This window comes from Terrapene carolina, unplaced genomic scaffold (assembly GCF_002925995.2).
Source record: "Terrapene carolina triunguis isolate 2854851 unplaced genomic scaffold, T_m_triunguis-2.0 Scaffold58, whole genome shotgun sequence".
Lineage (NCBI taxonomy): Eukaryota > Metazoa > Chordata > Testudines > Emydidae > Terrapene > Terrapene triunguis.
The window spans coordinates 62,096,401-62,109,837 of record NW_020664409.1 but is presented as its reverse complement, the minus strand read 5'-3'; positions in this window follow the sequence as shown (position 1 = coordinate 62,109,837).

Sequence of the window (13,437 nt, the reverse complement as noted above, 5' to 3'; positions counted from 1 at the left end):
GGATAGTGGGCATCCTCTTGAAGCCCTATTGAACACAGGCATTTAGCAAGATACAAGTGATAATGTACGTTGTCCCAAACAGTAACATTCCACCACAACACTGAAGTCATTTTGGAGATAAAGAGCAGGAAAAAGACTTCTGTGAGTGGGGTCTGATTCTGCAGTAATTTTTGTGGCTTCAAAATCACTTCAAACTTAGAGCCCTAGGTTTAAATTATAACCTGTTCTCTTCTCTATGCATCCAGATAACTTCTAATTACCTCAGTTTGCTGGACAGTCTACCTGCTTAAGATATTCCCCCCTTAAATGGCAAGCTATCTTCTTCTCCTTCTCTACAATAACTTCTGGCTGATGGACAAGCTCTGCTAACACCCAGAAAGCAGTCAAGAGTGCAGCCACCCAAAGGGCAGGAGGAGTGCTTATGTAGAGGCAGGAGTCCATCATATCCAGGATCTGATGGGATTGTTTACATTTTCTAAAAAGGATCTCTCTCTTTAGCAGTTGTGTAGTTGGGGATCATCTACATAGACTGGAGATGGGATAGGAGAGGAACAAACAAAAAAAAATAGTAGGGCACAGTGTCACCTTTTTTCTGGGAGAGGGGAGATGAAAGGAGCTCAGGGGATTTTAAAAATGATAATTGAACCTCCCCCATCTAGAACCATCCAGTTGTGCAGACTGTTGGCCTAGGTTTATCTCATTGTTATTAGTCTTGTCCTCCCTCCCCTCTTATTGTCTGTTACACTCACTCGTTGCCTCTTGTCTTTAATTAGAATGTAAACTTCTTGGGGGCAGGTACCATAAAAAAGGTGGAACTAATATGACATTTGCTGCATCAGCTGTGATGACTTTGTTTTTATGTTTGCTTCCTTCTCCACTACTCCTCCCTCTCCTCCTCCTCATTTCATCTATCTTGTTGAGCCGTAATGTAAGCGCTTCAGGACAGGAACTATCCTATTATAATTCTGTGTACGGCCAAACAGAATGGAGCCCCAAGCTTGCTTAGGACCTCTAGGTGCTAGAGTAATACAAATTATAAAAAGAATAACAGCAACAGCTGAAAAGGAAGAGTAACCCTATACATCTGCATTGAAGCAGTTAGTCCTGGCTCTTGAATGATTGAAACAGAGCTGTATGTATATAAAATACACTGGGCCAGATTCTGATGTCAGTTACATGACTGTAAACTGGAAGTAACTCTGCTGATTTCAGCAACTCCGCTGTTGCTGATTTACGCTAGTGTAAATGAGATCAGAATCTCTCCCACTATTTCAAATAGTTTCTTTCTATACTAGCCATTTGCTCTTTCTTTGGGAGCCTGCAAGCAGACAGCGAGCATTTGCATACTTGTATTTTTGAGCAAGACCTATACATTTACAAAACTCAAAAACTGAAAAATAAAGGTTACAATGGGCAGTGTGGTCAAAGAAAGCTCTTCACTCTTCCAAGCGCTAAAATAAAACAATAAATAAAGGGAATAGGTTGGTCAGCAGTCCTTGCCCCAACATAGCTTGGACACATGCTCACTCACAGCTCATCTGTCAAAGCAGAGCCAGGCACAGTCATACAGTCTCTTTGTATTCCACATTGGGATACAAGGGGCCACAATAATTCCTGGAATAATCAAATTAAGTCAGATGAGTTACACCAAAGATGGAAAGGGGTTAGACTCATCTTTTCACTTACTCTTTCCTCCAATTACTGTGCAGAATGGGTCCTTTCTCCACATTCCTCTGCCTCTTTATGATTCCCCACCCTTTGTGAGAAACAAAAGCAGAGTGCCTATCATTAATCTTCTTTCAAAACTTGTTTAGGTCTACGAGATCTGGCTTTAATTACCAGTCCTCTGAAAGACTAATTACACTGGCCTCACAAAGACAGAACAGAAGATGGGGTGATGCTGTGAGGATCTGACATTGCACATTGAAGCAAATATTCCCATTTCTACTTGCATGCCACTTGACTACAGTGGTAAGAAAACATGGGTGGTGGTGTTACTCCAAGCTTATACATAAGAGCAAAGTTACCACTGTTGTAATTAAAGGATTCCTCAAGTGACCAGTTCTTGTAGAATGCAAAACACAGTTAGCACTCCAGTAATAAAATAAATACATAATTAATTGGATGATGAACCAAACCTGAGCTGTCCTATCACAAAGCCAGCAGTATGAATGAAACACTCTCTAATTCTAGTAGAGCCAAGGGGCCAGCTCCTCAGGTGGTGGAAAGGTATGCAGCTCCATTGAAGCGGAATCCATTCACACAAGCTGAGGATCTGTCCCCAGCACCTTACTAAGGGCTTTCAAAGTGCATCTCCTGTGGGGAGACGAGGTAGTTTATGAATATTTAAAATATATATATTTTTACTTTAACAAGTTTCCTCTTCTGTAAGTCAGAATGCAACAGCAACTGCTTTTGAGAGGAATCCAGTGTGGGAAGCAACTTCCTGTTGAAATTAAAGGGCTAGAAATGTTTTAGCCAAGCAAGCAAATCACCTGTTTGTCTGACCAACTAATACAGCCAAATAAATTGATGTTTTAAAATTTTAAGTACAACTCAGGGATAAGGTTTAAGGAACAGGATGTGTAGGGTAAACCTGTGCCATTTAGCAGAGGAAAACAACAAGAGTGGTAAGAAATGGAGTGGGAGGAGCCTCAGGATGGACATTGAGGGCCTGGGCCTGCAATCTAGAGAGTGACTCCTGAAGCTTCTGAGCAGGCCAGATAAGGAAGAGCTTATCCCCCTCACTAGGTCAGCCCCTTAATTAATGTTCCTCTGGTTACAGAATCTGTGGCAGGGAGAGAGGGTCAGAATCATTACTGCTGTTTGGAAGATAGTGTGTCATTATGTGCAGGTCTGCTGTGCGCAGGACTGATTTGGAGCCACTAAGAAGCTTGAGCTTTAAATTCAATTCCAGTTTTCCGACAGTTTCAGTTTCCACATTCAGTGTGGACTCTCGAAAAATAATGATTCTTTTATTATCAAAGAATTATGCAGAGTGACAAGGAAAGATCTTTTGCCTGTGGGAGTATTAACTGGGGAAGCCGTCACATCTAAAGTGTTTGATTCCATTCATTCAGTTTATAGGAGTTTTCTAGCACCTTGCTGGGTTTTGCAGGATTTTTGTGTGTGTGCACTTTGCTCAGCCTACATTGAGGCATAATAAATGCCCACTTGTCTCAACTATTACACATTTCGGATTACAACACAGTATCTATTCAATGACCATTACCCTTATCCTCATTTAGGGCCTGCTTCTGCTCCCATTTATTTTATTAGAAAGTTTGGGCCCTGGAGCAGCAGATAAAGGTCAGTTGCATTTCCATGATTAACTCTCAGTTTTGGGGTCAAATATCTCAGTGATTTTTTACACGCATCTGGATTAAATTTAGTGACCAAATTATTAGTCTGAAATAATATTTTTAAATGGTTTAAATCCTTTAAAAATACTGCTATGCTGCTCAGGTTCACTTGTTAGAATCTGGGAGGAACAGGCCTCTATATTCCTAAATTCTTCATTAAACTACAAGAGAGAATACGTCTCTTGCTTGCTATGAAACTTTCCACCTCTTGGATGAGAGACGCTCCACTGTGAACAGCTCCATAGTCAGCAGTTTTTCCCACAGCTGCACAAATTTCTGATAACTCATCAGTGATTTTGGTGCAGAGAAAAAAGTAAACAAAAAGCTTCATAATGATTTGCTGATTGCCACCACCCGTTTCTGCAACCGAAGTCAGTCCCAATAAACATATAAGCAATATATTGGTTGGAATTCATATTTCCATTTTATACTAGAAACCAATACACTATCCAGCATACCAAGTCCCTGCACTGTCTTCTACAACCAATTAACCCAAACCGCTAACAGGCACAATTGCATTCCTAATTGTAAATGTCTAGGCTGTCCTCACGTGTTACCTTGCAGCCCGGTGCGGTGCTTCAGGTGTTCCCTGCCTTCATTTCCCCCATTTGGGGTGGCAATAGACTTGCTTTACCAGCCTAAGGCAAGCAGAAGCCAACACATGCTAACAAAATAGCATGTCCCCTTTTTTAAAGTTTCAGGCAAGGAGCAGTCACAATAGCCTGTTAATTAGAACCCTGGTTCAGAGATCCCAAACTTAAAGTCCACAAAACAAAGTCTCTGAGTCTGGGGAAGTTAGTCTCCTAGAACCAGAGAGAGAAACTGCTGCAGTCTGCATGGCTTCTACTTCCCTTTCTCTTGCTCAGCTTCCAGCATCTGTTTAAATTGCCCAGCCCTAAGGTAGGGCAGGGCCTTCTTGATTACATCCCAGCCTGTCCCAGCCATAGGTTGCAGCCTGTCCTTTAAAGAGGTAGGCCACTCCTTCACACTAATGCAGAAGTCCCCACCTCAGTCTCTTTCCTTAGGACAAATAGCAAGAATTTTTCTCATACCTTTGCCCAGTTCTGAATTCTGTTACCACCGGTGATATCATTTGCATCTATCCTAGCACAAGCTTAGATTTCGGATACGGGATTGATCCAGTCAATAGTTTCCTTGGTGTTATCAGTGACCCTCACTAAGAAGCTGTGACAAACACAGAATCTGACAGCACGTCTACAGCTGGCAGATACTAACAAACACAGGAAAACCTAAACAGCAACACCACCAAAAGTCTGAGAGCTACACCAACAAAAGTAGCTCAGTCAGTGTTAGTGCCCTGTTGATATGGCCCTGGAAAGAAGTGCTGAGGAAGCTGGGAAACCTAGTCAAGCCAACCTGCCAAGGAGGCCAAATGCCTTCCCAGCCTCAAATATGACTATTAGGATTACATGCGGCAACCAAGCAAAGATTAGTACATTCAGGTTCCTGCTCAACCTTGTGTGACAGTCCAGTATTGTATTAACTCACCATAACTTGTGGCCTGTAGATGTGGCCTTGCTACCACTAATATCTGTCCAGCACATGGGCAGGTAGAAGGTCCTTGGCTTGCTGTGCTGTGAAGCGTGAATGCAGAAGTTCTTGGGCTCAATAGTGTTCACTTATGTACTCAGGAACAATAATTCCTTCTAGTGTAGGAATTACTTGGTGAGATTCTTTAACCTGGTATTATACAGGAGGTATAGATAGACTAGATGATCATAATGGTTCTTTCTGGCCTTATAGTCTATGAATCCCTGCCTTAACAGCCACTCACTGGCCCAACAATTTTAGGGACTGTACTCACTAATCACATACAAGTTTCTTCCACTCCCCCAACTGAAAACTACAAAAGGATTGCAGGAAACCCTTTGATTCAGCCTAGTTAGAAGAATAAATGTATCACAGAAAATTTGGTTCCTAACAGGGTGACCAGATGTCCCGATTTTATAGGGACAGTCCCGATTTTTGGAGCTTTTTCCTACATAGGCACCTATTACCCCCCACCCCCGTCCCGATTATTCACACTTGCTGTCTGGTCACCCTAGTTCCTAAAGAGGTAGGAAACCCTGTTTTGTTCACCTATAATCAAAGGGTGGGGAGATGTACACTTGTGTGTGTGCACGTGCGTGTGGGACAGACCGTGCAAATAAGTTTTGTGAAATAGTGAAATGAAACACTGGTGGCAAAGGGAATGTTATTTTGAAGCTTCAAAGAAGGTTTAAAAACCAGGGAGAGGACAAACAAACAAAAGACATTTTAATGGGAGAATTTTCTTCAGTAAATAAAAATATTCAATAAAAGCTATTTTGAAAAAAAGAGAATTAATATCTCAAACACAAATGTTTTTAACTGTGTTTCAATTATTTGTTTCTTTCAGCCGCTTAACTTTTCTGTTGTTCAACTTTTTCCTATGTAGTCAGCCCTCATACTAAGCAAATTATGGACTTTTGCTAGTTTGGATTGGAAATAGTGCTTTAGAACAGTCAGCTTCAAAGTCTCAGAATTAAATTAGCTCCTCCACATTAAATTATTTAAACCATTTGTTGATTGGCAACAAAATTTCTTTTTAAATAAATAAGACTGCATGTCGTTATAAACCTTACACTGTATGGTTTCCTGGAAGCTGTGTTGGGACAATTTATGTCTCATTTGAATGAAGACTCATTCATTTCAAGCCTTAATAGATGAGTTAGTTAAATACTTTCAGGAAAATATTTAGTAAGAAAATTTGTCAAGGAAATTCATAGACAAGTTATTATTATAATGAAGGCAAACAATGCAGATACTAGGATGATGAGCAGCTTATCAATTCTTGTAATAAATAAAATAATAGTAATTATACTAATTAATAGTTGTGAATGAATATTATAAACAGACCTATTTCTTGGAAAAAGCAGATGATGAAGATAATTCATCTTAAATTTATATAGCAACTTCCATCCGGAAAGACTAAACTGATACACAGAGGGATCACTTATCCACCACTGAAATGAAGTCAGCTACAATGAGACACTGAAGCTATTTAACAGCATACAGCAGTGCTACACAATAGTTTAGGAAATGAAGAACATCTTTTCTTCACTTAAACTGAGTGGGGAATGTATGAAGGAAGAATATACTTACCCATACTGGGAGATGGACAGGACACCAAGGTTATCACCCCTGTGCTTATGAAGGTGAAATGAGCACAAGTACAGAGGACCTTTGTTTTCAGTCTTATCTAAAAGACAGCAAATCCAGCAGACAGTGGCCCCAAACACTGGGTTCTAGCATTGATGCTGTAGTGTCTCAGCCTGAAGAGTGCTAGAGTGCACCAATGCCCTCCTGCCAGCCCTCGGGTTTTTTTGCAGGGGAGGCTCGCCAATCCACGTCATCTTGGTTTTCTGTTGTTTAGCTTATGAAAATTTGTGACTTGTGACAAAATGGCTCACAAAACAAAGCTGTATGACCACTTTGAGTAATCACACCAAACAGAAACATAATTCTGTTCAGTATAGGTATCTTGTATTTGTGTCTATGAATATTAAACTCTTGCCAAACATAGTGGTGTAGGCTCCTGACTCTAGAGAATAAGAACATGCACTTACACTCCAGCCACTACTGATGGTTCCCCCATCACACCATATGTCAGTCGGCAATCACATTTTTTGTGTGGTGGTTCCTATAGTGATTCATTTTGTCTTTACCCATTTTTGAAAGAAAACCTTAAGACACTTCCCCCACCTGGTCACAAGGAGTTTTTTGAATGATCATTATTGGATATACATTTCTTTTTTTCTCTTTCAATCCCTTTCTCTTCATGTTGTTCATGTGTGTTCTGTTATTTAAGTGATTTGCTTTGAGTATATTGTATTAGTGTTTGCATGGTTGTATAGTGCCTTAGTGATTTGGCAGGGGGGAATATAGAAATAAAATGGACTGTATTATTTTACTCACCCACTGCTTGATCATTTTGGTGATACCACATCTTTTTTTTCAGCACTATTGACCTTCCCAGAAGTTCCATATCTGGAAATAATATTGTAGTGCCAGAAATGTTAATTCTGTGACACTGAAGTGTGAAATCCGTAGCTCCCAATATTCAAAGGCAGTAATTGTTGAAATATACTTCCATACTGTGATCATTAACCTAGTCTCATCTGGAAAGAAGGTATTTTACTTCTCATCTTACTAGGTGAGCAGTGAGGAGATGGGCGTCTCAACTAGATAGTCCTGCATCTCACATGTTCGGTAGTCATAGTTACCAACCAGAATGGGGTTGTGCTAAGAAAATTGCATGAGCCTTAATTGAGAAGAACTTTGCTTTGGTCACTTGTTCCAGCCCTGTAATATTTTAACATGGCTGTTTTAATCTAATAGATTTAATTTTAAATATTTTAAGTGTTTATATTTAAGTGTGGTACAGGGAATGAGCTTCATAATTTTTGTTTTGGAATCTGAATATTGACCATTCCATAACAGTAATTATAATAAAGGTGAAATCTTCAAGACAAGTAACCTCCAAACAATATAAAAGGTTATATTAACTCATGTTTTCCTCTAATCCTGGAAATGTTCTGTACATTTTTTCTGATGATACTTTTTAAAATTTCCATACACTAGTTCTATTTTATGAGAACTGCAATATTTTTATGTGCTACCAACAGCACATAACTTCTAAATCTTGTAGTTAAATATTATAGGGTCTTTTTTCCCTTTGATGTGTGTGTGCGCATGCATGCTGGGAGTCATATAGGTAACTCCTTTTAGTGTTAATGAGTTACCTATTAAATCTCAATGCCAAGTACCATAGTGTTAACTGTTATATGTATATACATGTATGTATCTAATGTGTTTAGGTCAGTGTTTCTCAAATGCGGCCACCAGGGCCTTTTCTTGCAGCCACAGCCATCTGGGCTGTGATGCGGGGGAGAGGGAGATGCAAAGCAGTGGCACCTCTCCCAGGGCTGCCAGCAGCGATTAGGCCATGCCCCCCTCTGGAGACACAAATGCTGGAGGTGCAGGCAGCTGGTGAATTCCCCACTTTCCCAGGGGTGGGGAGGCAGACTTTGGCCACAGGGCTTTATGCTCCGTTCACGCGGTGGCAGGCTCTGGTTCCAGACTCTGGCCCCAGGCTCACCACCCCTGCCATCATCCCTGGGCCCTGTTGCCTCCCTACCCATCTCCCCATCCAAGGCTTCATTTGTCCCAGGGCTTGCCGGGGCTGAGTAAGTCTGCTGTGAAAAGTAATATTAACAAACATACCAATATCACTTTTCACAGCAGAAGACTTACCGCTAGCAAGTCTTAAAAAAAAAAAAGTGCAACCAAAAAAGCAAAAGAAACAACAACAACAACAAAAAGACAAGAACATGCAAAGAGCCTTATTTGTGTTTCTATTCTGTTTAGGTCCAGTAAAGAATAGAGACAACTGTAAATTATTTTTATTACTTAGTCTGAGAAAAAAAACCTACATAAATTACAATGATTTGGACATGTATATGTGCCTATTTATTTGCTTTGCCTAAAGTTAATTAAGTAGTTTAAGAAAAATTGTCAGCGCAGCTACCAGCAAGAGTTGGTGGCCACACTCTGAGGCCACCAAAAATTTTGTTGTGAGAACCCCTGGTTTAGGTGCTGATCAGCTATAAACAGGTCAGCAAATATTGCCACGCAAAGTGGTAGTCTCACATTATTATAGTTAATATTATGACTGGTCAGATAATATGTTTTCTTTATGATGCACATACGTAACTCCCAATTATTTTATTTTGGTTGAGTCCCAAGTTATTGAAAAAGAATGTCATAATTCTATTTTTATGAGACATGATTAAAAACCCATTGTGACAAAGCCAGTTAGTTCCACTAAGACCAAAGGAAGCATGGGTTTCTAGCTAAGGCACTAGATTGAGACTCAGGAGATCGGAAGATTACTATATTTACCACAGACTTCCTGTGTGATGTGGAACAAGTAACCATCTCTCTACACATCATTTTACAGGTGGGATAATACTTCTTTTCTCCCACCCTTTGTTTGTCTTGTCAGTTTAGATTGTAGGCAGTTTGGAGCAGGGATTGTGTCTTGCTATGGGTGAAATCCTGGATCCACTGAAATCACTAGAAGTTTTGCCATTGACTTCAATAGGGCCATGATTTCACCTTATGTTTTTGTCCAGGGATTAGCATAATAGGGCCCTGACCTTATTTGGGGTCTATAGTTAATACTGCAATATAAATAATAACCAACTAACCAACCAGAGGGTAGCTAAGAGAAGGAAGTATGTGGTAGATATGGCAAATTCCTTGGTTTTTGTTTTTGTTTTTGTTTTTGTTTTGCTGAAATTATTACATGGTATTAAATGCCACTGTGTTCCATATTCCATAGTTTTATTATTTTAAATTTAGGAATAGATGGATCCCAGAGTAAATACGTGTAATTTTTTAACTTAATTTTTGAAGAAGTCCATACTATGAGAGAAGAAAATGTGTACTTTGCAGTTGATTCATTGACAAATACTAACTTTTTTGATGATTCCTTCATCTCAAATGAAAAGGGAAATTTAGGCTGAATAGAAGAGAAAATTCTGCAATGGTGAGATCTATTAGTCTGTACAACAGTCTCCAGAGAAGCTGTAGAAACTTCATTGCTTGAGTCATTAATCTGGAGAAAGTGATAGAAAATATACTATAGGCTACAATCCTGCGTTAGCAGGGGCTGGAATTGTTGATGTAACAAGGCTTTTACACCTCTGACTTCTTGACTGTGTAACAACTTTAATGTCGCACAAAGTATGCAGAGCTTCCAAAATGACCGAGTAGCAATTCTACATAATTTCACATGGAACCATGTTATATAGCTCTTGTTTGAATTACACAAAGAAATGGAGAGGGGAATAGCAGAGCTGTTAGGGGGATAAGATCCATAATAGGACACTCTAATTTATGGTATCAGCAGTATTGTTAAAACTCTCAAGCTGTGCTCTCTCAGTTCCTCACACTAACAAAATTGCTCAGCTTAATCACAGTCTTTCATTATGTTAATATATCATTCCCAATTTGTCCCATATTTTGGTGATTCATTGTCGTTTCAAAAATTAAATGACAGCTAACACACTGGTAGATATTAAATTAAGATATAAAACACACACCTCCAATATAAGCTCTTACTTGTGATTCTAAAATATACATCTGAACCTGAGCAGGCTTTATAGTGGAGCAGTTTCATTGAATCACAGTGACAATTAACAGATTACTACCTTTAAAAGAAAAATGAAACAATAGAGCCTGATCCAAAGCCCATTGAAGTTAATGCAAATAGTCCCATTGACTTCAATGGGCTTTGGAAGAGATCTAAGAGTACACATAGAATCATAGGACTGGAAGGGACCTCGAGAGGTCATCTAGTCCAGTCCCCTGCACTCATGGCAGGACTAAGTATTATCTAGATCATTCCTGACAGGTGTTTGTCTAACCTGCTCTTAAAAATCTCCAATGATGGAGATTGTACAACCTCCCTAGGCAATTTATTCCAGTGCTTAACCACCCTGACAGTTAGGAAGTTTTTCCTAATGTCCAACCTAAATCTCCCTTGCTGCAATTTAAGTCCATTGCTCTTGTCCTATCCTCAGAGGTTAAGAAGAACAATTCTTCTCCTCCTCCTTGTAACAACCTTTTATGTACTTGAAAACTGTTCTAACATCCCCTCTCTGTCTTCTCTTTTCCAGACTAAACAAACCCAGTTTTTTCAGTCTTCCCTCATAGGTCAGGTTTTCTAGACCTTTAATAATTTTTGTTGCTCTTCTCTGGACTTTCTCCAATTTATCCACATCTTTCCTGAAATGTGATGCCCAGAACTGGACACAACACTCCAGTTGAGGCCTAACCAGCGCAGAGTAGAGCGGAAGAATTACTTCTCATGTCTTACTTACAACACTCCTGCTCATACATCCCAGAATGATGTTCGCTTTTTTTGCAACAGCATTACACTGTTGACTCATATTTAGATTGTGCTCCAGTATGAGCCCCAGATCCCTTTCCACAGTACTCCTCCTAGACAGTCATTTTCCATTTTGTATGTGTTCAACTGATTGTTCCTTCCTAAATGGAGTACTTTGCATTTGTTCTTATTGAATTTCATCCTATTGACTTCAGACAATTTCTCCAGTTTTTCCATATCATTTTGAATTTTAATCCTATCATCCAAAGCCCTTGCAACCCTTCCCAGCTTGGTATCATCCGCAAACGTTAGAAGAGTACTCTCTCTGCCATTATCTAAATCATTGATGAAGATATTGAACAGAACCGGACCCAGAACTGATCCCTGCGGGACCCCACTCATTATGCCCTTCCAGCATGACTGTGAACCACTGATAACTACTCTCTGGAAATGGTTTTCCAACCAGTTTTGCACCCACCTTATAGTAGCTCCATCTAAGCTGCATTTCCCTAGTTTGTTTATGAGACGGTCATGCGAGACAGTATCAAAAGCTTTACTAAAGTCAAGATATACCACTTCTACCGCTTCCCCCCATCCACAAGGCTTGTTACCCTGTTAAAGAAAGCTGTCAGGTTGGTTTGACAGGATTTGTTCTTGACAAATCCATGCTGACTCTTATTTATCATCTTCTAGATGTTTCCAAATTGATTGCTTAATTATTTGCTCCATTATCTCTCCAGGTACAGAAGTTAAGCTGACTGGTCTGTAATTCCCCAGGTTGTCCTTATTTCCCTTTTTATAGTTTGGCACTATATTGGCCCCTTTACAGTCTTCTGGAATCTCTCCCGTCTTCCATGACTTTTGAAAGATAGTCGCTAATGGCTCGGATATCTCCTCAGTCAGCTTCTTGAGTATTCTAGGATGCATTTAATCAGGCACTAATTTGTCTAAGTAATTTGAAAGGTAGGAACTCCTAGCACTAGACTGAGCCTGGCACGGCACATGTAAGTGTTGCACAGTCTTCCCCAAATATCCCAGTCCTGGTCTGCAACACTTCTGTACTCTAGTCTTGGACTGCTCTTTGGCAGAGACTACCCAATAGGACAGGGGTCGGCAACCTTTGGCACACGGCTCGCCAGGGTAAGCACCCTGACAGGCCGGGCGGGTTTGTTTACCTGCCGCATCTGCAGGTTTAGCCGATCGTGGCTCCCACTGGCCGTGGTTCGCTGCTCCAGGCCAACGGGGGCTGCGGGAAGCGGCGCGGGCTGAGGGATGTGCTGGCCGTCGCTTCCCTCCACCCCCATTGGCCTGGGACGGTGAACCGCGGCCAGTGGGAGCCGCGATCGGCCAAACCTGCGGACGTGGCAGGTAAACAAACCGGCCCAGCCCGCCAGGGTGCTTATCCTGGAGAGCCGCGTGTCAAAGGTTGCCGACCCCTGCAGTAGAAGATGAATTGTGCAAAATTACCTAGTGGTTTTATGATGTGGAGAAGTAGGGATTAGGATCAGACACATTCATTTTCATTTAGGATCTATGTTAGAATTGGAACCTACATGTCCATTGTTGTATTAACTCTGTGTCAACTAATTCCATAAAATATAACACTTGGTAGCTAACCAATAAAATACATACCAAAATACAGTATTAAAAGTGCCTATTCTAGATATTTTTCCCTTGTAGATGAGAGGAAACTATCTATAAATTATACTTCAGCCTAGTTGGTTTAAAGCAAAATAAATCACTAAGTTTGCCATGCAGCTTTGCAATGTGGACTGTTTAAAAATATCGTCATGTTTATTTTGCAGTTTTGAAATGTGTACAAGCAGTCACTAGGGACTGGACAAAGATCAGCAAGCTCATTTTGCTGAGGACCTCAACTAGGCCTTAAACTTAAAGCATGGTCCCAGAGGTAAAAGGTTAGTGTGCTAAATGCCCTGCCTTTTGAATAACTGGAATCTGTACAGAAGGCCACTCCGGTTTTCTCTGACTGTATATTCCTGTATACTAAAGTAGTTGTGACCACTCTGAAGACAGCTAAAGTAACTTTTTATTCCCTCTGGTTAATAGGAAAATATGTCAAAAGATGTGAAGACAGGTTCCTCATTTTTATAGAGTACAGGGAAACCTGCTTATAAGCCC